The sequence below is a fragment of the Manis pentadactyla genome, chromosome 3, assembly GCF_030020395.1.
Source record: "Manis pentadactyla isolate mManPen7 chromosome 3, mManPen7.hap1, whole genome shotgun sequence".
Taxonomy (NCBI): domain Eukaryota; kingdom Metazoa; phylum Chordata; class Mammalia; order Pholidota; family Manidae; genus Manis; species Manis pentadactyla.
Window position 1 is genome coordinate 172,464,982 of NC_080021.1, and position 22,843 is coordinate 172,487,824.

The 22,843-nt window shown below is 43.7% G+C and overlaps 1 long non-coding RNA gene across 2 annotated transcripts in view; it reads left to right on the forward strand.

Moving 5' to 3' along the window:
* LOC130682996 (uncharacterized) overlaps positions 1 to 22,843 on the forward strand; it is a 206,230-nt gene that overhangs the window by 12,076 nt on the left and 171,311 nt on the right. For both annotated transcript variants that reach the window (XR_008996533.1, XR_008996534.1), the window contains exon 2: positions 19,026 to 19,085. This is a non-coding gene — a long non-coding RNA (uncharacterized LOC130682996). The remainder of the gene's footprint in view (positions 1 to 19,025; positions 19,086 to 22,843) is intronic.

Sequence of the window (22,843 nt, forward strand, 5' to 3'; positions counted from 1 at the left end):
GGGTGGGGAGCTCTCCTTCAGGGCTGCAACTCACCAGCACCACTCTGCTTTCTTATTTAAAAAAAAGTACAAATACAGAAAACCATACAAATGTGTGACTTCATGAATTAGGCACACCCCTGTGTAACCACCACTAGGTCAGGAAACAGACCTTTGCCTCCATTCCAAGTACATTTCCTATCCTTTATCCATGACATGTAATCAGTCTCCTACTTTTGTAGTTCTTTCTTTTCCTCACCCAAATGTGCATCCATAGACACCAGTTTCATTTGGGACTTTTTAAAAGCTTTGATATGTCTTACATCCCTTTCAATCTTTTATTTTATAACGCAGGGGGTTTTCCTACCATCTTTTTAAGTTTCCTTTTACTCTACTGTAGAAGAACCTGGTTTTTGTGACCTGTAGAGGCCCCCAGTCTGGATTTGCTAACTGCATATGGGCGAATAGCTCAGCAAGCTCTGGCAGTGGTAAGCTGGATCTAGAGACAGACTTGGACTCAGGTTTGATTCCTTTGGCAAAACTATGGGAGGCTCTTCCTGTCTGGCCACTCTCTTCTCATGGTGCAAGTGATGTGAGCAGCCACTGATGCTGCAGGTCTATACCTAGTAATTCACTGGCATTTGCAAAGTGGTGATATTCTGTCATTCCTTTTTTGATTTAATGGTTGGAGTATTTTTAATGAAGAAAAAATTCCCTTCATCTAGTATTTGGTGACAAAGATTATATAGGGAGGGCAGGATAAGTCTTTGATTCTTCCTTGTTTACCACTCTAAGAATCCTCCAAAAAAGGACCAGATATATGTAATTGTGAACTCATGGATTTAAACATATCTGATGGATGTCAAGCCATTCTGGTTATCATTTATAATAAAATCATTCCATCTTTGGCTAGTGGGAGTCTCTTCAAGTTAGTTCTTGAGGCCCTGTTTTTTTTTTCTTTTGCATTTCAAGACTTAACCTAGGTTCTAGGGATGATTATAGCTAGTGGCTTGGTCACTGAACCCCTTGTTCTGAGTCCTTTTCAGGGAACAGAGCTCATGGATGAGTCTGAATGTCATGCAGAGGGGCTAAGAATTATTCCCTGTAAATGGTCTGTAACACCCACAGTCACTTAACCCTTGCTGACCTTGGATTTCCCAGACTAGTTCTCTATGAGAATGAGTGGCACCTTTACCATCTGAGCCACACTCTGGGCTTAGGGACAGTGTTCTGTCGACCTCAATTCTTTTGTTGCAGCTTTGGTTAAGAATAGTATGACTGTACTCCTAATAGTCAGGTGCCACACGGTTGCCACACAGGCACTCCTATGGAGGCCACATCCCCTGCCCAGGGGTGAAGTGACTCCTGCAGGAAGCTTGAGTGTCCCCAGAGTCTCTTGATCACCTGGTCATATGCTACTAAATATTAGCTCCCTCTGGCCCACTGCACCCTGCTCTATCCTGACCTGCCGTGATGTTCCTGCCGCCCATCAATGCTTTCCCAGCTGTTCTCCAGCACCCACATCCTTCAAGACCCACATCAGATCTCGTGAGGGCCTCTTGGACTACTTAAGCCTCCATGTACCTCAGCCCACACATCTGTGAAGTGGAGAGAATTGTGCCACCTCATTGAGTTGTGAAATTCAAATGACTTACTCCTCAGACTAAGGCATTGCATAGCAAGTCCTCAACATTTGTGCTTCTATTCTTACTCTAGTACAATACTGCTCAACCCAGCTGCATGTGAGAGTCATCTGAGGAGGTTCTGAAAAGTGCTGCTTTGTCCTCGCTCATGGCGCTTCTGACTTATTGGTCAGGACAATTGAAATTTTTCAAGTTCTTGAGGTAATTCTGGAGCCGGGGCTGCAAACTACATCGGCAAACTGCCACCCCCGTTACTACCTGTTTTGTACTGTGAGGTGAGATAGTCCTGCACCATTTTGATACATCCTTGCTGACTCGCCATCAGGCTGGACTTAAAACCAGAGGAGGCCTAATGAACGCAGGAGTCATTTGTAGGAAAAATTGTTGGGTAGAGTAGATCTTAGGCAACATGGAACTGAAGAAGCTTCCCCATCCCCACCCCCGTCCCCTTGGAGGCCATATCCACTGTGGTGACTGGGCCTACTGTTTAATGCAATCCTTGCCTGCAGAGAGTCACAGGGAAAAAACTCATGAAAATTTTGGTTTTCCTACTTTCCCGCCTTTTAAACCAGCCTCCACAATTGCTAACAGAAGCATTGCTGTGTAGAATGTGTTTTGTCCTTCTGGAGAAGACAAAGAGTTATTATTAATATTAAAGTATCATTGATATGTAACCTTATAAAGGTTTCACATGAGCAGCATTGTGGTTTCAACATTCACTCATATTAGCAGTCCCTCCCAACCCCATTGCAGTCACTGTCCATCAGCGTAGTAAGATGCTGAGTCATTACTTGGAGAAGACAAAGAATTACTAAAAGAGCCTGTACTGCAGAATGAGAAGAGCTTGTCAGCACTCACTCTTCTACCCTTCCTCAGCTGCATGGCCACCATCTTCCTCTTTAGCCCTTTTTTGCTGTCACTTTTCCTGGTCCAGGAATGTAGGGCATCACCTCCCACTGTGCCTCTAACCGTGGGTAGACACCAGCCCAGGCCTTCTTCCTCTGTGATAAAGCCGCCCAAGTCTCAACAATAAGACTAAGCAAGTCTGACAGCTGACAGCTCTGCCTTGACTCACATACAGCCCCTCAATTTCTCTTTCATAAATACACAGACCACCCAACATCCCAACAGGGCTATTTGCACAACAGAGATTAGCAACAGTCTACCTCATGAGGTCATTGTGACGATTAAATGGGACAGGGCCATGGGGCTCAAACTTGGCTACTTGTTAGAATTGCTGGCAGTTTCAAAAATGCCAGTGCCAGGCAGCACCCAGATCCATTAAATCAGAATGGCTTGTTGTGGGAGCTTTCCATCACTGTTTCAAAAATGTCTGTAGGTAGTTCCAGTGTACAGCCAAATTTGAGAGCCAGTGAGACAGTGCTTGTTATAAGCACTCAGTGAATGGTAGGTGGTCTTATTATTATAGCTAAAAACTGAGCAAGGCTTCCCAAATTTAATACACTGATGAAATTGAAGCCTTAGTAGGACCTGGATTCATTTCTTCTTTAATTCATCCATCCAATAATGAATGAGCATTTACTATGTGGTAGGCTGTGTGTGAAATTCCTCCTCCCCATTTGAAAGTAAAAATATATTGCCTTCAAGATGAAATTCAAACTCTTTAGGACAATCTGGCCTCTTCCCTCCCCTTCACGCCCTCTTATCTGCAGGCACCATTGCCCACATGCTGGTAAGCTCCAGCCGCTCCAAACAGTAACTGTTCCAGGTTCCCCTGTGTCTCTGCCCTTCTCCCTGCCCTTCCCGCTCTTCCTTCTGCTTTTCCACCCCGCCTACCTTATAGGCGCCTGATACCGAACCTGAGGAGCAGATGTGTGCCCAGCACTCCTGGCAGTCCTCTGATGAGGGGGCTGGCCAGTGTGCTCTCAGTTCCAGGACTCCTGAGTGCTCTGAGTGGTGAATGATTAGTTCTCAAGGTCCTCTTTCTGCAGAAAGGCTAGCCAACACACTCTCTCCTCTCCCTCAGGCCTCACTCTGGTGGAAGGCTGCTCAGGCAGACTTCCCTTTGTCTTGCTTACCTGGCTCTGTTACACCCCATGGAGCTGCTCACCACGGCCTCTCTCAGGGAAGGAACTCTTGCTCTTAAATCATCCAGGGGAGCAGGATTGCTCAGAGCCCACTGCTGGGTATGACCCAAGACCTGGAGGCTGGGGCTCCACTGCTCACTGCCTGAAACCCCGTGAGGTTGGCAGCCCATGACTTTATGACCAGAGGCAATCCCTGAAGACTGCTCTGCCATCTGCAAAGAACAGAGATCATCTGGTGCCTTTGCATGACCAGCATCAACATAGCTCATGGTGGGCTGTGCACTGTGTCGGCTGCCATAGCCGTGGCTGATTCTGCTCAAGTAAGGACTTTTGTAGGTATCTTCTAACCCTTTCCTTGCCTTGAGCTGACCTCTAGAGTGGCCCTGCTGGGAAAGGTCTCAGCACTTTCTCTCCATTTCTGGGTATGTCTGGAGGTGGCTACCAGGGAACATATATTCACATGGGGGTCCACAGATCTTCTTACATAGGGGCTGACTAGGAAGCCCTTCCTCAGTGTTCCATGCAGACACACACACACACCCACAGAGCCTCAACTCTGGCTCTTCTAGCTCCAGGTCTGTGCCACTAGCAAGTTCATCAGCTTTCATCAGGCATGGGCTGACCTCCCTTCTCCTCCATCTTTAAAGATTCATACTCTATTATTGGGCATGGGGAAGGGAACAGGAAGTAATATTTGAGTGTGGTTTATATGTTATCTCACTTACACTTTTGCAAAAATGTTCATTGGTTTATCCTCATTAAAAGATCGTAATATTCTTCCTAATGTTACATGGTTGGAATACTAGTTAGCTTTTCCTGATACAAACAAATTTCCTGATACATCCTACAAATTAGTGGCTTAAAATAACCACCATTTATTTAGCTCACAATTCTAGGGATTGTCTGGCTGTCAGCTGGGGTATTGGGCCTAGGGCACAATGGGTCACATGATCTCTCCCATCCTCCTGAAACTACTTAGGGCTTGTTCAGAAGCAACTTGGCAGGATTCCAAGAGGAAAGGTGGATGGAGGCAAGGATGCAAGGCCTTTAGGAGCTGATACTGCATCACTTCTGCCATAAGCTATTGGTGAAAGCAAATCAAAAGGTGTGCCCAGATTCAAGGGATGGGGAAATGAACTCCACTTGTTCATGAGAGGAGCTGCAAAGTCACATTGCAAAGGGGCATGCCTATGGGGAGGGGTGGAATGTTGTGGCCGCTACTGCAATCTACGGCAGTTGTTAAATGTCAGAGGAAGGACTTTGTTTTTAAACTATGAAAATAACATATGCACATGAGAAAAATCCAAACATACACGAAATGGAAAAGTGAGAGTCTCCTTCTTAACCTTGGGTAGGAAAACACCTTCTAATCTAGCCCCACTCTCCACTGTACACACCATTAAGAGTTTCTTGTGTATCTTCATACAATTTTGTGTGTGTATATATATATATAACAGGGATCCAGTATATACACCATCTTGCACTTTCTTTTTACCTAACAATACAGCTAAGAGCTCTTTCTAGAGCAGCACACCTAGAAATGCTCCATTCCTTTTAATGGCTACATAGTAGTCAACTGAATAACTGTACAATGTTCTGTTCAACCACATCCCCTACTGGTAGATACTTCAAATGTTTCCAATTTTTGTGGTATGAACAATGCAACAAATATCCTTGAATATCCTTTTTTATGTACATTTAGACTAGATTCCTAGAAGTGGAATTTCTAGGTTAAATATCAGACTTGGGACTGCTCTGTTACCAAAGTACATACTCTTTCCAAGAGGGGCCTCTGGTTACCAAGTATTCCTCTGTTTTTTCTATGACTAGAAATTACCATAGGAACTGAGGATCCCTGTGCACATGTGCACATTTGTGACACATGCTTGTGAATGCTCCATACCCTTTCCTTCCTGGGCAGGCTCAGCAGCCTTGAGCTATGCATTATTAAGCCCTTCCAAGAAGATCCACATTATTTGTCTTTTCTGTGTCTTTGTTTTTTTGGAGACATATCCTACTTTGTTACAGATCAATGATAAAAGAATCCTAGTGACAAATGTTAACAAATGATGGGTTCCTTCTAAGTGAAAGCTAGTGGAATAAATGAAGATTTCACAAACAATGCAAATAAAGACAAGTGGTAAAAGAATTAGGTTGAATTCTCACACAGCAAATAATAGTATAGGCCTGTTGTCACACTGAGCAGTCATATTACAAGAATTCCGCCCTTGTTCATAGCAGCTTTAACAGTTCACGTACATGTACCAGTAAATATGCAATGAAGAAATTTAAAATTCTTTTACTTTTGTTTCTTAATGCATTTTTACCCCCAATTTTGAAATTGATATAAATAACTATATAAGTTTAAGGTGTATAGCTTGATGATTTGATTTACATATATTGTGAAATGAGTACAATAAGTTCACCTAATATCCATCTTCCAATAGAGATACAATAAAAAAGAAATAGAGAGGTAAAGATTTTTTTTCTCATGATAACTCTTAGAATTAACCCTTAGCTTCCCAATCTATCACCCAGCAGTGTTAGATATGGAGACCTTGTATGTTGTATCCCTAGTACTTATAACTGGAAGTTTGTAACTACAAGTGTGATCTTTTTCTGTAAGCTTTTATTTTTTAAGCTTCTACATACCTGCAGATCATACAGTATTTGTCTCTGACTTTTTACCTTCAGTATAATGCCTTCAAGGTCCATCCCTATTGTCACAAATAGGATTTCCTTATTTTTTTTTATGGCTATGGCTGAATAGTATTTCACTGTGTCTTTGTGGATCCTGAGGCCCACATGCCACCTGCCTGGGTGCTAGCTGGAGCCCTGACTTTTTGCCAGTGTATGTAGACTGAGCTCTATTATGAATAGCAGGTTGGTAATCAGAACCTGGAGGTGGCAGGCAAGCACACTCAGATACCTCTATTTCCCACAACCCCCATTATGTCACTGAGTAGATGGAGCCAAAAATTCTACAGAAAGGAACAAACAACAGGGGGCTCATTTCTGTGAAGTGGGGAGTCTGAATTTCAGGGCTTTTCTGCAGGTAGGTTAAAGGAATGGATTTCCAGAGAATGAAGTTTGAAAAAGTAATTACTTAATGGTTTGAGTTCTTTAGAGAATTATAGGCATGTGACTTTACAGCAGGAGGCACCCAGTCTCCCATCTGTTACTTAATAACAGAGACATTGCTGCTGTCAAAAGGCAGAGCTCTGAAATGTTCCTGTTTTTATAGCTCACGGAAGAATGTTTCATCCCATGGTACACAGAACAGTGAAGACCTTACAGGCTAATTATTGCCCAGTCACATTAACTCATTCATTTCTTCATTTCTTCAACGTTCATCGAGTACCACATTGTGCAAAACACTGTTATGGGTGTTGTGGATACAAAGATAAAATAAAACCCAAACACAACCTCTCTATGTATCAGTTAGCTCTGGTTACATAACAAACACCCCAAACAAAGTGACTTAAAAACCTTTGTATCTATTTGGTGTACAATATTCTGGGTCAATAATTTGGGCTGGATTCAGCAGGTCCATGCTTTTGGGCTTGGCTGAGCTTACTCAGCACCTGCTGTCAGCTGCTGGGAGAGTGAGGGCTAGCGGGTGTAGGGGGTTCTCAGTTGGATGGCTCGGCTCTGCCCCTTTCATCCTCCAGCAGCCAGCTGGGACTTAACTCATGTGGTGGCTAAGCCATTCCTGGAGGAGTGGAAGCCTGCCAGGCCTTTTGTGGATAAGGCTTGGAACTGATGGAATGTTCCTTTAGCCTTCTGTTGGTCAATTCAGGCCACAAGGCCAGGTCAGATTCCAGAGAAGTGAACACCTCTTGATTGTCATTGCCAAGAGACTTGAAAACAATCAGGGGAATAATGGTGGCTAATTTCTGCAAACAGTCTATCTCATTGCCCTTTAGGAGTTCACAGCCCTGTCAGGGAAATTGTAATAAGTGCTATTGAGAAGTGTCTCCCTTTCTTTCTCTCTGTCCCTCCCTTTCCATCTCTTCCTCTTGGTAAGATGTTTACATTCTACAGCATGGAAATCTAGTAACTCCAGTTAGGACACTTCATTGAATCAAATGTCTGGTGCAATGCTGATGTACATTTCTACTTTCGATCTATTAGGTAACTGAAGTAATGGGTAAGTATCACAACCACCAAGCTGTTGGTTATGTCGCATAGTCGATTATATAGTAACATGTCTGCTTTTAAAATATATCCATCCACGTTCAAACTGTGCCTAGGTTTTGTGGAAGCCCATTGTATATCTGCACACATACAGACCTTTCTTCTGCAGGAGACAGAAAATCTTGTTGAAATAAATGACATGAGACCAATGAGAATAAAGCCACAGCCACAGCCATAAAACAGGATCTCTTAACCAAGGGGCTTCTTTTTGACTCCAGAGAGTAAACACCTGTGAAAGTATGCTGGGCGATGCTGACTCCAGATGCACCTAATTACATCAATTCCCAGGGCTTGCTGGGTGAGGACAAGCTGTGGGGTGTGGGGAAGTCTTGTGCCCCATTCCCCCACCAGGGGAATCACCAGGGGGAGGAGAAAGCCCTAGGTCATTGGTTCTTAAATTTCTGTGTCCATAAGAATCACCCAGTTGGCGTGGGAGTGGGGTGCACGGCTTTACTCTAACCCTGGGCCCCTCCATCTGGGTAATTTTCCTAGGCAGTTTTCGCAGGTGGTCAGGATCACCCTGGAGGATCACGGTCTTTATTTGGCAAGGGAAGTTTTAGTTTCAGAAGCAAAGCTTTTAAAAAGGAATTAGGACCTTCACGTTTTCCCTTATCAGGCAGACAGAGCCAACTCTTCACCTCTCTAAATTCCTCACATGACTAAACTTACAGAGAACTTGACATATGAACAGCAGGAACTCACTAACCAAGGACCAAAATGCCTTAAAAAAAACTAGTTTGCCACAAAGGGGAGCGATTGTAGCTGTGACTTGTGGATGGGCACACAGTGATATGGTTTGAATTTCCTCTAGGATTGTAGATCTACCCGATATACCAGGACAAAGAGAATTTGAAGCCACCTAATTAAAACTTCATTTTATGGACAAAGTAACTGAAAGAAAGGGCCGCTAAAGTGGCAGAGATGGGACTAAAACCCAGGTCTTCTAATTCTTTTAAAAATCTTGCTTTCCCCCCCCCCCCCCAAAAATGGAGAGTCTGCTGTGCTCAGTCTACCAAGAGTCCTGTGGGCGCTAGTCCTCTGGTGAGGCGGCCAGCCTGGTGGGAGAAGAAACAACACCCCGTAGAACTCTCTGGTTTTCACCCGTATGAACCAGAATTGCCCTGGCCTGGAGTCAGGAGACCTGGAGCCTGAGTCTTTAGCCCAAGCCAGGGTGCAGGGTGGACCTCGCGGCGGGGACACACTCCGTGCTGGAGTCGCCCTGCGCTTGCCCATCAACCCGCCGCTCTTCCGGGGTCTGCGAGGAGACAGGTAAGCGCCCTGCCAGCCCTTCCCGCGGGCTGAGTCCGCCCCGTGCTGGCTTCACGGCCACCTCTCCGTCCTCCGCCCCCCACCAGGAGGCATCACTAATCCCTAGGCAGCCGTCCCAACAGAGCCACTTCAGATCATGCTGGTCAGCAAGAGAGAGGTTACTCGTTTGCCATCCTGTTTCTGAGTGATTTCATCCAGAAGTCATTCTAAAATCAATATGCAGAGAGTGGGGCTTACAAGACGTTGGGGAGGGAGAGAGCACAGAGCCAGGGCTGCTGAAGAACGTGGTTGCCGCTCAGGGTAGGTTCCCCTACAGCAGCCCGGGTGGAACATGCCCGCCGCTGGATGGCCATACAGGTCCTTCCCACTGCCTTTCTCTGGTGCTATGTGTGTGTATAAAACAAAGACCCAGAATAACCAGTTGGAGCTGCGGGTTTAGTTTGCAGCCACAGAACACAGTGACCCCACTGATGGGGATCAAACTGATATCCTTGACTTTCCTGGTGTGGTTCTCAACCAACTGCTCTAGCTTTTACTAACGGAGAAAATAAAGGCTTGTTACTCAAAGTGTGGTCCAAGAACCACCGCGTTGGCCTCCCTGGGAATTTGCTAGAACTGTAGAATCTCAGGCATCATTCTAGACCTAATGAAACAGCAATTCAAGCCTTAATATGTTAACAGATCATACAGTTGATTTTTATGCATGTAAGAGTTTGAGATGAACCAGCTTATAAAAGTCACCATACAGCACAATGACATCACACTGATTAATATTTTAAGGGTGTACTGTATGCCCAGAAATGTGCCAGACTCCTTGGCAGATGTCAGTCAAGCATATGACAGGCCTGGTCTTCAAAGGCCACTCGGTGTGTGCAAAGGCACCAGGCAGAGCCTGGACTGGCTTTGTGATGTTCTGGGAGGAAAACCCTGCTCTTGTTTTTCTTCCTGCCTGCTATTAATTCTTTCATCCTTCTATGTTGCTCCAATGTCCAACTTTTCAGAATTTCTTCCAACCCTCTTGATTGCTTTGGGGCTTGCCTCAGCCCCTCCATTCCCATTGTCTGCTTCTCTGCCACCTTCCTGCTGACTCAGGGTTTTGCCCGAGGCCCTGGTTTGGCAGAGCACACGGATACAGCTTTTCTCCACCTTAGCAGTTGTTGATTTGCTTTATCCATTCAAAACAGGCAATTCAAGAGACAAATAAGGTTTGCAGTAGAGTCATGTGGTAGATCCTGTTTGCTGATAGAAGACAAATTCTTATTCAATTGGCCCCTTAACCGGGGGTCCTTTTCCTGTTTTAGAATCTAAAGCTGTTTTAGAATTTAGAACCTTTAGGCAGCTCCTTGGGTTGGGATTCCATCTAAGGGCACACTGGATGGCCAAGTGCCAGATGCCACCTTGTGGCCTATCATATCATCTTTTCCCTGCCAAAGGCTTGCCACCCCAGACTACCATCCTGAAGACTGCTTTGCCCAGCATGGACTAATGGCTAAATCATTTTTATCCCTAAGTTCATTGCTGTGGGTCACACTCCATGGTGTAACCATTTGGCTATGTCCTCTTAACAGTGAGGAGAACAGTGATTAGAACACAGGGAGTCTCTGAAGTCTGTCAAGTAAAGAAAAGATTAGCTGTTGAAATGATTCCATTTGTATCACTGTCGTCATTCAGTCCATTAGCCGGTGGCAGAGGGCACCTCACAGCTGCCATCCCTGACTTTTGCTGGCAGCCAACATTTGGAGAAGACAAACCTCTTTAACTCTGAATAACAGTTAAGAATCTGTCACCATTTCCATTAAGAAAATATTAATGAGTAATGTGATTAATTGCTAATTGTACTAAAGCTCTAGTGTTTTTTTGCCCCCTGAGGATTATTTTAGGTGAAGATTTCCACTCTTATAGTGTTTTTATAGAAAATTGTATGCTCTTCCACGGTGCAACAGATTAGCCACTAACCACATGTGGCTGTTCAAATTAAGAACTATTTTCTCAGTTATACCATCCACTTTTCAAGTGCTCAATAGCCATGTGTGGCTAGTAGCTACCAAGGGACATTTCCATCAACACAGAACTTCTTTTAGGCAATGACTTAGTAGAATTTAGAAGAAAGAACGTAGTTTTCTGTGTATTATGGGCCTGGATCCAAATTTCATTTCTCTAAAGTAGCTGAATGACTTTGGGCAAGTCATTTGACTTCCCAAAGAACTCAGTTTCTATCTGCATGCATAAGTTAGTGGGGTAATACTACCAGCACAACAGGGTAGCTGTGAGGATTTAAGGGGATGGTCCTTCTGAGTGTGCCTGGAAGGAGTGCTCAGTGGTACCTCTTTCCTCCTGCTCCTTTTGCCAAAACAACCTACTTCTCTTTACCCCGAGGTCCCCAGCATTAGTGGGAGCTTGGTCTAAGCCATGAGGTCTGGCCAGAGAGAATCCCCCTTCCCTGGTGGTAGATGAGAGGAACTTGCGATGTTCCGAGATTCTGACTGTGATGCCGGCCCCGGCAGGCCAAGGGAGCTTCCCGGGGAAGGGAAGAGTTTGGTTTCTTTTGCACACAATGCCTCCTAGCTGCCTTCTCTGTGCTTTCAGTCACTGCAGGCAATGAGGGAGTGTGTCACAATTAGTAACATTTGTTACTAAAGTAAGACATCGGTTTCCAGTGAATTTTTATATAGCTCAGGAGTTCTCAAGTTTAAGGAGTATCAGAATCACCTGCAGGGCTTGTTAAAACAGATTTGTGGGTCTCCTCCTCCTGTGTTTCTGAGAATGTTTGAGGTCCTGGCTGTGCCGAGGCTGCTGGTCTGAGGCTGCGCTTGAGTTGTGGAAGCTGGAACACCTTTTTGACACAGATTACATCATGGGTAGCCTGGGGTTACGCTGAGAAGGTTCTGCAGGCACTTCCTGAGGGCATGAGCACTCTTTATAACACTGTAATAATTGTGATTTCATTGTCAAAGTAAGATTAGTAAACACCTGTTCTGGATCACAGGTGACCTTCTCAAAACCAACTGTAGCACGTGATATTCATGCTTGCTTTGCATTTGTATTCACAATCACATTATCACCAAATGACTTCCAGAACTGGCAACATTTAACTTTTGATATTGTGTTTCTCAAACTGGGTTCTGTGGTCATTGGACAGAGATGTCCAGGAGTCCCTATGTTTGAGAACAGTAGCCTGATGGGGCCCCAGCAGAGGCAAGTTCTTATCAATGTTTTATGGGGAGACCTTGTGGCACTTTGGCATTCTTTTCTGTGCAGGACTTCCCCTCACTTGCCGGACATTTAACATCGCTGGGCCCTGCCCTTTAAATGCCAGACAGTGCTCCGGAGCCACGAGCCTACCCCCAACCATTTACACACATTTTCAAACCCGTCCCATGGGGGTGGGGTGGGGAGTCAATACTGCTCGCTTTGGGCGAGAACCACCGAGGCCCGCAGACCATCAGGTTTGCCTGGGACAGCTCACCTCTGCCCTTTCTGCCCTTTCACAGCATATGGCTGCAGCGGGGCCGCGGGGCCTCCCCGGCTCTGCTATTTTGTTTCTCCGAGGCTACCTGGCAGGACACTGAAATAGCCCATCTTCGGGACACCTGTGCTGGGGCTCTCTTCAGGGCAGCAGGACTTCCTGGCGGCCTGTTATTCATTCCCGACTGCATGTCAACTGTGGGAGGTGGTGTCAGCCTAGCCTCCTTGGTCCCTCCCGTCCCTCTTCCCACTTTGCCCTTCTTTTTGGCAGTCACCCCGAGAAGGGAATTTTCAAAGTGCCTCTGCTGCCCTGGCAGCTGATGGCCAGGCAGGAGGCCTGGGGAGCAGCAGTGGGGTGGGGTTGGGGAAGTGCCCTCTCCCCACAGCCTGGGCATCTGGCAATGCTTGGAGGCTGCAGGACATGCCTACAGGAAAGCCAGTGCCTGCTACCCTCTTCATGGGCTCTGATCCCCCATTTCCTGTCCTGCTTTCTTGTCCCTCAAATGCTTCTTCCCAGAAAGAATCTGAGTCAGTCTCTTGTCATTCGATTAGTTCCTGCCAAACTGTGGCAGATGTCAAAGCAGCCAACAGGAAGATTGTAATTCCCCCTGCCCCCACTCCAACAGGCGAAAGAGAAAAAGAGAACTCTGAGAAGAAAAGGTCAGGCAGGGCTATGAGGGGGCAAGGTGGTTCTGTTTCGGCAGCTCAGGAGCCATTCCCCTATTATCCGGCAGAATAGGAGGAGGATACAAGAAGGAGCACCCCCACCTCTTCATGCCCTGTTAGAATAACTCCATCTTTGGATTTAATGTTGCCTTAGAACAAGAAATTTTCCCTTCTTTTGAGAAGCACCCTTGCCTGGCCTGCGTGTTTCCATATCTCAGTGTTGCTGAGGAAGGTTTTCCTCTAGCCCTTTCTGTCCTGTGCATGCTCGCTCTCTCCTGCGCCCACACGGGCTGCAATTTATCTTCTTTCTGTGGAACAGCAGCGCCTGCTCTGATCTGGGACTCCTGCTCATCTTCACTCCTGGCGCTCACAGAGGCTGACCTCTGGAGTCACTTCCTGGAGGTCACTCGGCAGTGGTCCCAGGAGTTGGCACAGTGGGGGACCCTCCTGCTGTCACAGGTCCTGGAGTACATTCTTTGTGCTTGAGGATATGACCCAAGATGGGTGTGGGGAAAATGGAAGTTCCCATAACTAGGATCCTCACCTGATCCTAAACTACTTGATGACATAATTGGCCTACTGCTAGGTTAATGCTTCCACACCAGTTAGCAAGGAGCTATTACTGAACTGACTTGAGCCTATAAAAAGCCCCACCCAGTGCTCTGGGCAGGGGCAGAGATGGAGGTGGGTTGTGCGTCTGCAGGCTGCTGGGTGCAGACGTGATTCTAGGGCTTGACTTACTGCCATGAGAATAAAGCCGGGTGGGTGTAAACCCTTTTACCCCAAGAACATTCAGTTGTCATTGCTCGGTCTCAGTGAGCTTGCCCGGGCTGAAACCCTCAGGCAAGATGGTGGGACACATCTTATATATGAGACCTCAGGCAGAACAGCTCACTTCAGAAAAAGTTCATCCGATGCTGAAACAGGGCAGTCCTGGGGGCACCTGGACCTCCTTTGTTGGGGAGAAGTCCACCAGCATGGCCCCAGGGAAAATAGCATCAAACTTATGGGCCGGGAGCGGCAGTGGCCTCCCGGAGAGGCAGGTTGCTGATGGCCAAAGCCTGTGTCGGGAGTAAGTACCCACTTGGGCCTGGGAGGCACGCCGAAGGCTTGCAGGTCTTGGTCAGCTCCAGGCCCCCTACTTTTGCTTTAGTTGCCCCCCCCTCACCTCAGGTGACCCCTGCTTCCTCTTCATCTCCATCAAAACTTTCCTCTCTTCATCCTGAGGTACAAAGAGCTGATAGCAGGGAGTGATAGAGCCTAACCGCTTTCCACCAGCAGCCCTTTCAAGATGATTGTTTATAATGGAACATTTCAATAAAAAAAATTGTATAACAAACCCCCATATATCCACCACCCAGCCTCAATGATAGGCAACTGAGTCTTCTAAACACCCCCATGCCCTCTGTCTCCCAGGTCATTTTGAGGCAAATCTGAGGTACTTTTAGGAGGTGCAGAGGCTTTTGTAAGCCCCAGTCTGACCATGTCACACGCTGGTGAAGAGCCTGCAGAGGCGTGAGAGAGTCCAGGCTGCTCGGTGGGCTGGCAAGGCCCTCTGAGACCTGGTGCTGCCCGCCTTTGCAGCTCCATGCCTCCTCTTCCCGGCAGATCCCACCCTTCCAGTCACACTGAATGCTGTTTCCTCAACTGCCATTTTTGCCCATCTGTCACTTGGCACAAGTGTTTCCCCTTGTTAATCTTATCCTTCAACCCCAGCTCAGGGGCCATCTTTTCACTGTAGCTTCCTCTGAACCTCCAGATGATGTTAATCAGGCTGCCCTCTGGGCTTCCATGGCATGGACACACCTGTTTACAGCACTTATCAAATGGGGTATATTGCTTACTATAAGATAGGCACTGTTCTAGGGGCATTCCAAATAAATATTAACCAGTTTAACCCAGGTGAAATAACTCTCATGAGGTTATAGGTGGGGAAAGTGAGGCACAAAGAGGTTGAGGCCACACAGCTAGCAAGTGGCAGAGCCGGGATTCAAACCCAGGCGGTCTGGCTTCTTAACCACCCTCTAGGCTGCTTATTCCAGTAAGGGTCCTGCATTTTCATGGATTTGTCTTTCTCTGCATGCCCTGAAGTCTCTGAGAACAGGGTCTGGAACTTATTCTCTTCTGATCTCCAGGGCTAATGCCCATATCTGGCACATTGTAGGTCTGAACACCTGTTGTTAAATGCATGTAAATATTTAAGGCACTCTTCCACATCATTTGGAGAAACTTCAAGGCATGGATCCTCCTAGAGCCTTATAATTTTCACAGGAATCAGGGCCTTAGACTGAAGAGGATTCTCAATCTTTCCCCACCCACTGCTGGCTTATGGTTATGTGGGGTTATGGTGCCCTCCCCAATTGGGGGCTGTCTATGGCCTTCACCTGGTAGAGCACACTTTGGAGGGGTTGGGGCAGCAACTGGAGGTGGGGCTGCCTTTTACACTTGGAATTTGAGAAGCTCCCCAGGTGTTTCTGCTATGCCCCCTGGGTGCTGCCTCTTGTTTGACAATATCTGAGCTGGAGAGAAAAGGCACTGACATGGAATTCTAGGCAGCAGTCTGGAATGGAGGGGGAATTGGAGGATACTGGGGGCAGGGTCTTTCCCCCACCTCCCATGCTCTTCTAAAGGCCACCCCTGAATCAGCCAATGGGAATGAACTGCATCATTTTCCTTGTGGATAACACTTCTTTTGCTTTTTCCCTGAAGTCCAGTGGAACTGTTACTGGGATTGATTGCACATTTGAGCAAACTCCCGAGAGGAGACAGGAAAGCAAGAATGTTTACAACCTTCCCTGACCTGATTCTATTTCAAGGACACGGGTCATTAGCTGCTGGCAGCCAACAGAGCTGTGTGCATACCCTCCAACAGTTCTGTGACCAAATTTGGGCATAATTCTATTTTTTCAGTCCCTGAGGTGATAGTTATTATTTACTGAAAATTCCATTATCAAATCCCAGCAGCAAAAATGTTTTTCCTTTCTACACAATTCTCACTGATTAGAAGCTGCTTTTTTCACTGTCTGGCTATAACCTAACTAATGACCTGACTTAAGCCTTTTAAATGAGAAAGCTTTTTATCATAGTTCTCTAGCTACTCTGGCTTTTGAGCAGTAAACCTCTGCCCTGTGACTCTTGTGCATTGTGCCTGGGTTTGCAAAACCCATGGCAACATGTGAGACACCTCAAATGCATTTTGGCCGTTGCAGCAAAAGCTATTACAAGACAAAAAACAGACCCTAATATCCAGCTCTACTGCTTAGTAGTGTGACCTCAGGAAAGTAACACTGCCTCTTTAGTCCTCATTTTCCTCATTTATGGCTCCAATGAGGCAATTAGGTCCGCTCTTGCATGCCAATGGGACTGATCAAGAGTGGCTGCCTGGAAAGATCAGATGAGAAAGTGTAGTGGGAAATGGTGCTGTGATTGATTGTTGATGTCTGCCATGGGTGAGGGAGCATGAACAGCATAATTTACCAAGTGTTTGTCAGCTCTGGATTTGCGATGTCTTGGGTCTGAACCTGTAGAAATAGACAGAATGTGTTTAATGTGTGACCTGACCCTCGAGGGAAAATTGACCAAGTGGAAGTTCAGTATTTCAGTGTGCTATACATAAGTATAGATCATCAAAGCCTCCAAAAGATGTGGGAATCCTGGGGGCTGTGGTGCACACCGGAATTTTTATGTCCTGGATGACCCTGACATGGAGAATGAAATGGAGTATAGTATGTTGTTACCAACAAGACCAGGCTTTTAGATCTCCAGGTCACCCAGCACATTGCTGGATGAAGGCAGGTGGGGGACTGAGGTCAGTGGCACTGCAGGGAGAGATGGGCTTTCTGATGTGTGTAGTAAAAATACCGAGACAAACAGGATTCCTGCAAGCTTTAAGCTTAGGAAGTGTTCAAATATCCTAATAAAATATTTTTATTTTATTAATCCTGTTTAAGAGATTTTTCTCAGTTGTGGAGAGATTATATAATTTGTTCAAGGTCGTGTGAGATGGGGGGAGGGAGCTAACATCCTAAGAGCCTACTATGAGCCAGGCACTTTATGGAGAAATAATTCACGTATTCTTTCTGACAACCCATAGGGAGGTAGGAATGCAGTAGTAGTATTTCGTAGACAGGAAAGGGTGATGCAGAGTAACTTGCATGCAGCTTCATAGGAAGAGAGAGCACAGTTAATCTTTCCAACAGTTCTGGTCTCTGATCATCCCACACTTTATATCAAGACTACTGTATGTTTGGTAACTGTCAGTGCATTTGGATCCCAGTATCTTTGTATTTGTGACAACTAATGAGTGTTTTTTTTTTAACCATTAATTATGCAAATGTTTGTAGGCCAGTTGCTTATGCAAATAGTTGTGAGGGGAATTTCTTTCATAATTTATTTTTATTTTTACAAACCATGATAAAACTTAATAGATGTTACTCATGTGAAACAGTTTCCTTTAACATTTTATAAGCTAATCAAATGCCTGCTGTAATGGATTTTTTTTTTTTGGTTATTTAAATAGTTCTCATGATTTTAGTACTATAGAACTTGAAGCTGAGACTACACTCAGAAATATGTTTGGAAAATGTCATTACAAAAGATTTGGGTGAGTAGTTAAAAAAAAATCCCAACAACTCATGCAGGGCTGCTGTGCTGTAGGAAATTGGGTGTTTTTGTTGCCAAAAATCTTTGCTGAGGCCAAACTTAAAGCCTAGACCTTCAAAAAAGATGAAGGCATCCTCATCCTGAGAAAGTATAGCAATCCCAGGGTACACGATGTCCTTTTCTTTGTCACCATAATCTCCAAAGAGTGCAGTTTCAATTGTGGGTGAAATATTGATGGAAACACTAAATTTTCTTAATGAAATTTAGATCTGTAAAATCATATCCATAAAAAAGACTGGCTCAGTAGAAATAATGGAGACGATTTCTGGTATCTATTTCCAATAGCAACTATGGTTGGTAAAAATTTTGATATGGATACCAAAACAAAGCTTAGCTTATGAATAGAATGTTTTAAAATTTATAAAAAAGCAGTATCTCCATAAAAATTTCAGTGAAATAAAACGGAAAACAATCAAATTTTTTCTCTATAGATAATTGATCAAGGATTTTAATCAATCTAATGAATATTGCTTGAAATTAGCATTGATGAAATAGGCATTAATATTCTGATGCAAATATTTACAAAATACCATCAGGGCAAACTTCTGAGTTTTAAAACATTGGGTTGAACTCATGGCAAAATGTCTTGTACCTTTTCCTAAATATAAAGGAGTTCATAAATCCTTGTCTCTGAGAAGTGGGATTCATTTGGAAGGAGAGATGAGTCTGGATTTCAAGTTTTCCTTAACCTTGGCTATGTGCCTTCAGCCCATCCACTGGGTTGACAGAGAAAGGACCTTAAATCTTCCTCTGGAGAGAAACTCAGTTATCAGGTCAATGACAATAACCATTCATTAACATTTTTTATTTAATGCATGACTTTTGGGATGTGCTATTTCCACAATTGTTGCTTACAAAAATTCGTCCAGAGAATGGAGAAGCTTTGCCCAGGGAGAGACTCAAAAAAAGAGGAAGACCTCTTAAACCTAGACTGTATTGGGTAAACTGCCCATCTGTGTGGAATGGGCTGAAGGAGAAGGCCCAAAGTTTAAATGACATTTTAAAAGCTGAAATGACATTAGGAAGTGCTCACTAAATGGTAGTTATAATGAATAGTAACTCCTGCCTACTTTTTTGTTCTTTTGAATCACTTCAGCAAAACTTCCATGACTATGTGTCTATTTCTTGATATCCTGAGAGTCCTGATTAGCTGAAGGTAAGGATTATTCCAAAAACAAAACAACAGTGATATTTGAGTCAATGCATTTTTTATTACTATTTTTCACACCAAGGAGACTTAGTTACATAAAGTGATATTCTATGAGCTGATTACCAGTAGTAGAAGCACAAAGGTGTGGAAAGTGTAAGATGAACACAGTGAAGAAACGCGCCTTATCAGAGTGAAGTCCATGTGACAGAAACACATTATTCCAAACAGCCTATATACAAATAAGTATAGCTTTCAGTCTATGTACAGACATATTCACAGAGAATAAAATGATGCAAAATCCCCATACATCTCATCATTCAGTGAAAGTTGTTCATAATAAACAGAACACACACAAACGACAAAAAATAATTTTAAAGTGCATGAACCAGAGTCTTGTCAGGGTAAAGATACGGGTTAAAATGCTTCTAGAAAATGGAAGCAAACAAAGGAAGCATGAGAAGACATCTATCCCTAAAAAGATCCTTTACAAAAATGGCATTCTTCTATTTTTAATGTAACCTGTCCAAAAAAAAGTTTATGTGTTCTAGGGCAAAGTCTGTGTTGGGGTCAGTGTTGACAATATTTTTTCTGTTTTAACAATATGCAAAGAACAAAAGCATAATTTATCTTTCTTTTAATGCTAGCAGCAATCTCATTAAACCAGGAAAGTAGCTTTGCTACTCTTATTTTTGTTAGTACTTTGAGATGGCAGATTGATTGGAGATGGAAATGTTGCTTCTGGAGTTTTTTTCAAAACTGGAGCAGAAGAAACATCCAGGCTAGATGCAGGGCACACACTTGGACTTGTGTGAAGAGTTCAACAGGCCTGTATGACTACCTAGGCTCCCTCTTCCAGATGGAGAGTCTTTGCCCTTCCGAGAAACTCTTCAGGCCACAAACAGTCCCCATCAGGAACATCACTAATATCCAGACACTCTTTCTTTCCCCCCAAGAACCAATCAGTTAAAAAAATTATACGTTGTTGGGAGCAGGGGTCTAGCATTTTTGAATATTCACACTAATGAGGGCAAATGGATATTTAAGCATGAAATTGATGGGGTTCTTCAATTTAATACACATGTTTACTCTATATTGATAATTTAGGTATCCAGTTGAGGTGAATATTTATAGGCTATTAGGTGCCTGTTAGTCTTTCTCTTAGCTTTCACTCAAATTACATTAAGAGTTGTGATGGAGTGAAACATTAAAGTTTTTAGTTGTGGGGACATCTGTGTGTATGTGTGTATAAGCAGTCTAATCATACTAGGTCAGAAATTGTGTATTTTAGCAGGAAAAAAATGAATTATGAAGTCTTTTATATGTCTTCCCAAGGAAGGTTTATAATTTAGGCATCAAAAATTGATAAATTGTATATTTTTATTTGCCATTTTTATAAGGGAACTTCTTAGACCCATCCTATTTTATATAAACATTCAAACAAACATTACATTTCCTAGATATATATTTGTTAATTACTTAAGTCTCCTTATGGGTGAGCCTTGCTTTAATGTAACAAGTGGATTCCTGAAAAATAGCAAATCTATAATTTAAAAAGAAATACTTTCAATATATTATCAGCACTTGCTATTTAAAGGAACTGCATAACAAGCTATTTTGAAAATGAAGAATGGTTTTGTGAAATGAGTAATTTCTTGGATTTTTCAGAGTTTTATTAAAGTACACATTTAATATTTATCAGTAGATTAGGATTGTCAGAACAATAATTGTATGCAATAAAAACTGAACAGATAAAGTCCAATTTACAACAAACAATTCAGAACAGGAATGACTCATGGACTGCTTATTGATTGACTATATCCAGAAGCCCTGAATATATGCATTATTGGTATTTTATGGCTTTAATTAAGACAATTGTCTCTTATGAAGTACTATAAAGTGCAATATCAAAAAATTAAAAAACCCAAAAGGCATCCATTGTCCTTCAGTTTTATCCTGATGAGAAGAATTGGAGATTCATTTAATTAAATACCCTTAATGAATGCATGTAATTTCATCCTTAAAATTACTTATTCAGGGATTCAGGCTTCATTCATTTATTCCTTTTTTGGTGACATGATTTTAAAAATTAGTACTCTGTTTTGGTTAGTTGAGTGCTTTAGAGAACTGTCAGTCTCAAGATCTTAGTTATGGACCCATTATACAGGAAAATGCAACCCAGAATGTGAAAATGCAGGAGCATTTCCCCTCCTCTTGGTGAACTGTAGCCTACTTTCTGGGGCCAGGACACCAGTCAACAGCCTTACAATTCCTGTCCAACCTACCACACAAGCAAAATGCACCACAATACTGAGTGATGGTAGAGCTAACCATTTCCTTGATTTCCTATTTAAAGTAAAAATATAAATTCCTTCTGGTAAATCAGTACAGGTAAGTGCAGGTCCAGGGTTTCTGAATGATTTCCAGAGGTGTCTCTCCCTTTCTGAGCTCTTTGTGAGTGTGGGCTTATGACCTTAAACACAAACCTCATGAACTTGGCCATTGCAGGGCCTCAGGATAATGTCCCACCCTGTACTCCTCCTTTTCACCAGAGGATAAATGCCTCTGAGCTCACTGCATCAAGGCCTACTGGCACTCTCAGGGTATTTCTGTGACCCTCTTCTCTTGTGCTTCTGAATTCTGTTCACATTTTGGTAGCAATTAGGAGGGATTTCCCTCCAAGAACTAATCAATTACACAAATTATACATTGTTGGGGGCAGGGGTCTAGCATTTTTGAATAGTCACTTTAATGAGGAGATGGAGAAAATGCTCATTAGACTTGCCAAATGCAAGTTAACTGGGGAGGTTGATGGTGAGAACCTTGAAGCGGAGTAAGCACTGGGTCCAACCTGTACTTGAAAACTGGAAATGGGGCTAGAAGTAAACAGACTGCAACTCAACAAGATCAAGCAAAGAGTGGCTCGTAGTAGGTCAGACACTTATTCAAATACACTGGGGCCAGGTGAGAAATGCACTGGCTTCATAAAGGCCTTGGAAGAAAGGTACAGAAGTCATAGGGAGCACAAGATTAATGTGAATTAGCAATGAAGTGTGACTTTCTAAAAGGTAAGGGCAGCAGAGGGTGCATTAAAAGGGAGCAAAGCATTAGGCTTGAGGCTGTAATTCAGTCCTGTTCAGACTTTATACTTGCCTCATCATTAGTCATAAGGTCCCATAATTTAAGAGCAACATAGAGCTTGGTAGAGAAGAACTGTAAAAATTAATTAGAGGGTAGGAAAAAAGACCCAGAAATAAAAATCTAAAGATATTTTTGATGAAGATTGATAAGCTGAGGAAGGGTCACACAGTGGTGACTTCCAGCTGTGTCAGGGGTAAATAGTGAAGAGTACCCAGACGCAGTTTTTCGTTGCCAAAAAGAAAAAAAGATAAGTCATCAACTTGAGGAGCTTGGGTTAACCTGGCAGGAGACTTTTTTGATCCTGATGGTTGTTAATATTAAACCGATCATTGGTGGAAATGGGCACCAGGAAACATCTGTGCTAGGACCCCTCTCTTAGAGAAGGTTTGTCCTTTAGATTAGGGTGATAGGCTGGACAAACTCACTTAACAAAATTTAACCTTTGGCAAACTCAATGCAAATTCCATGGCACTCTTTAAGACTTAGGTATTTATCTGTTTTTTTTTTTAAAGGTCTTTAAGCTTTTCCAGGTTGTCAATCAGTCATTTAGTGGGAGACCTGTGGCTTAGATTATCTGGTGGTTCATATAGTCAGTCTCCTGCTTATTTACACACTAATTTGAAGAT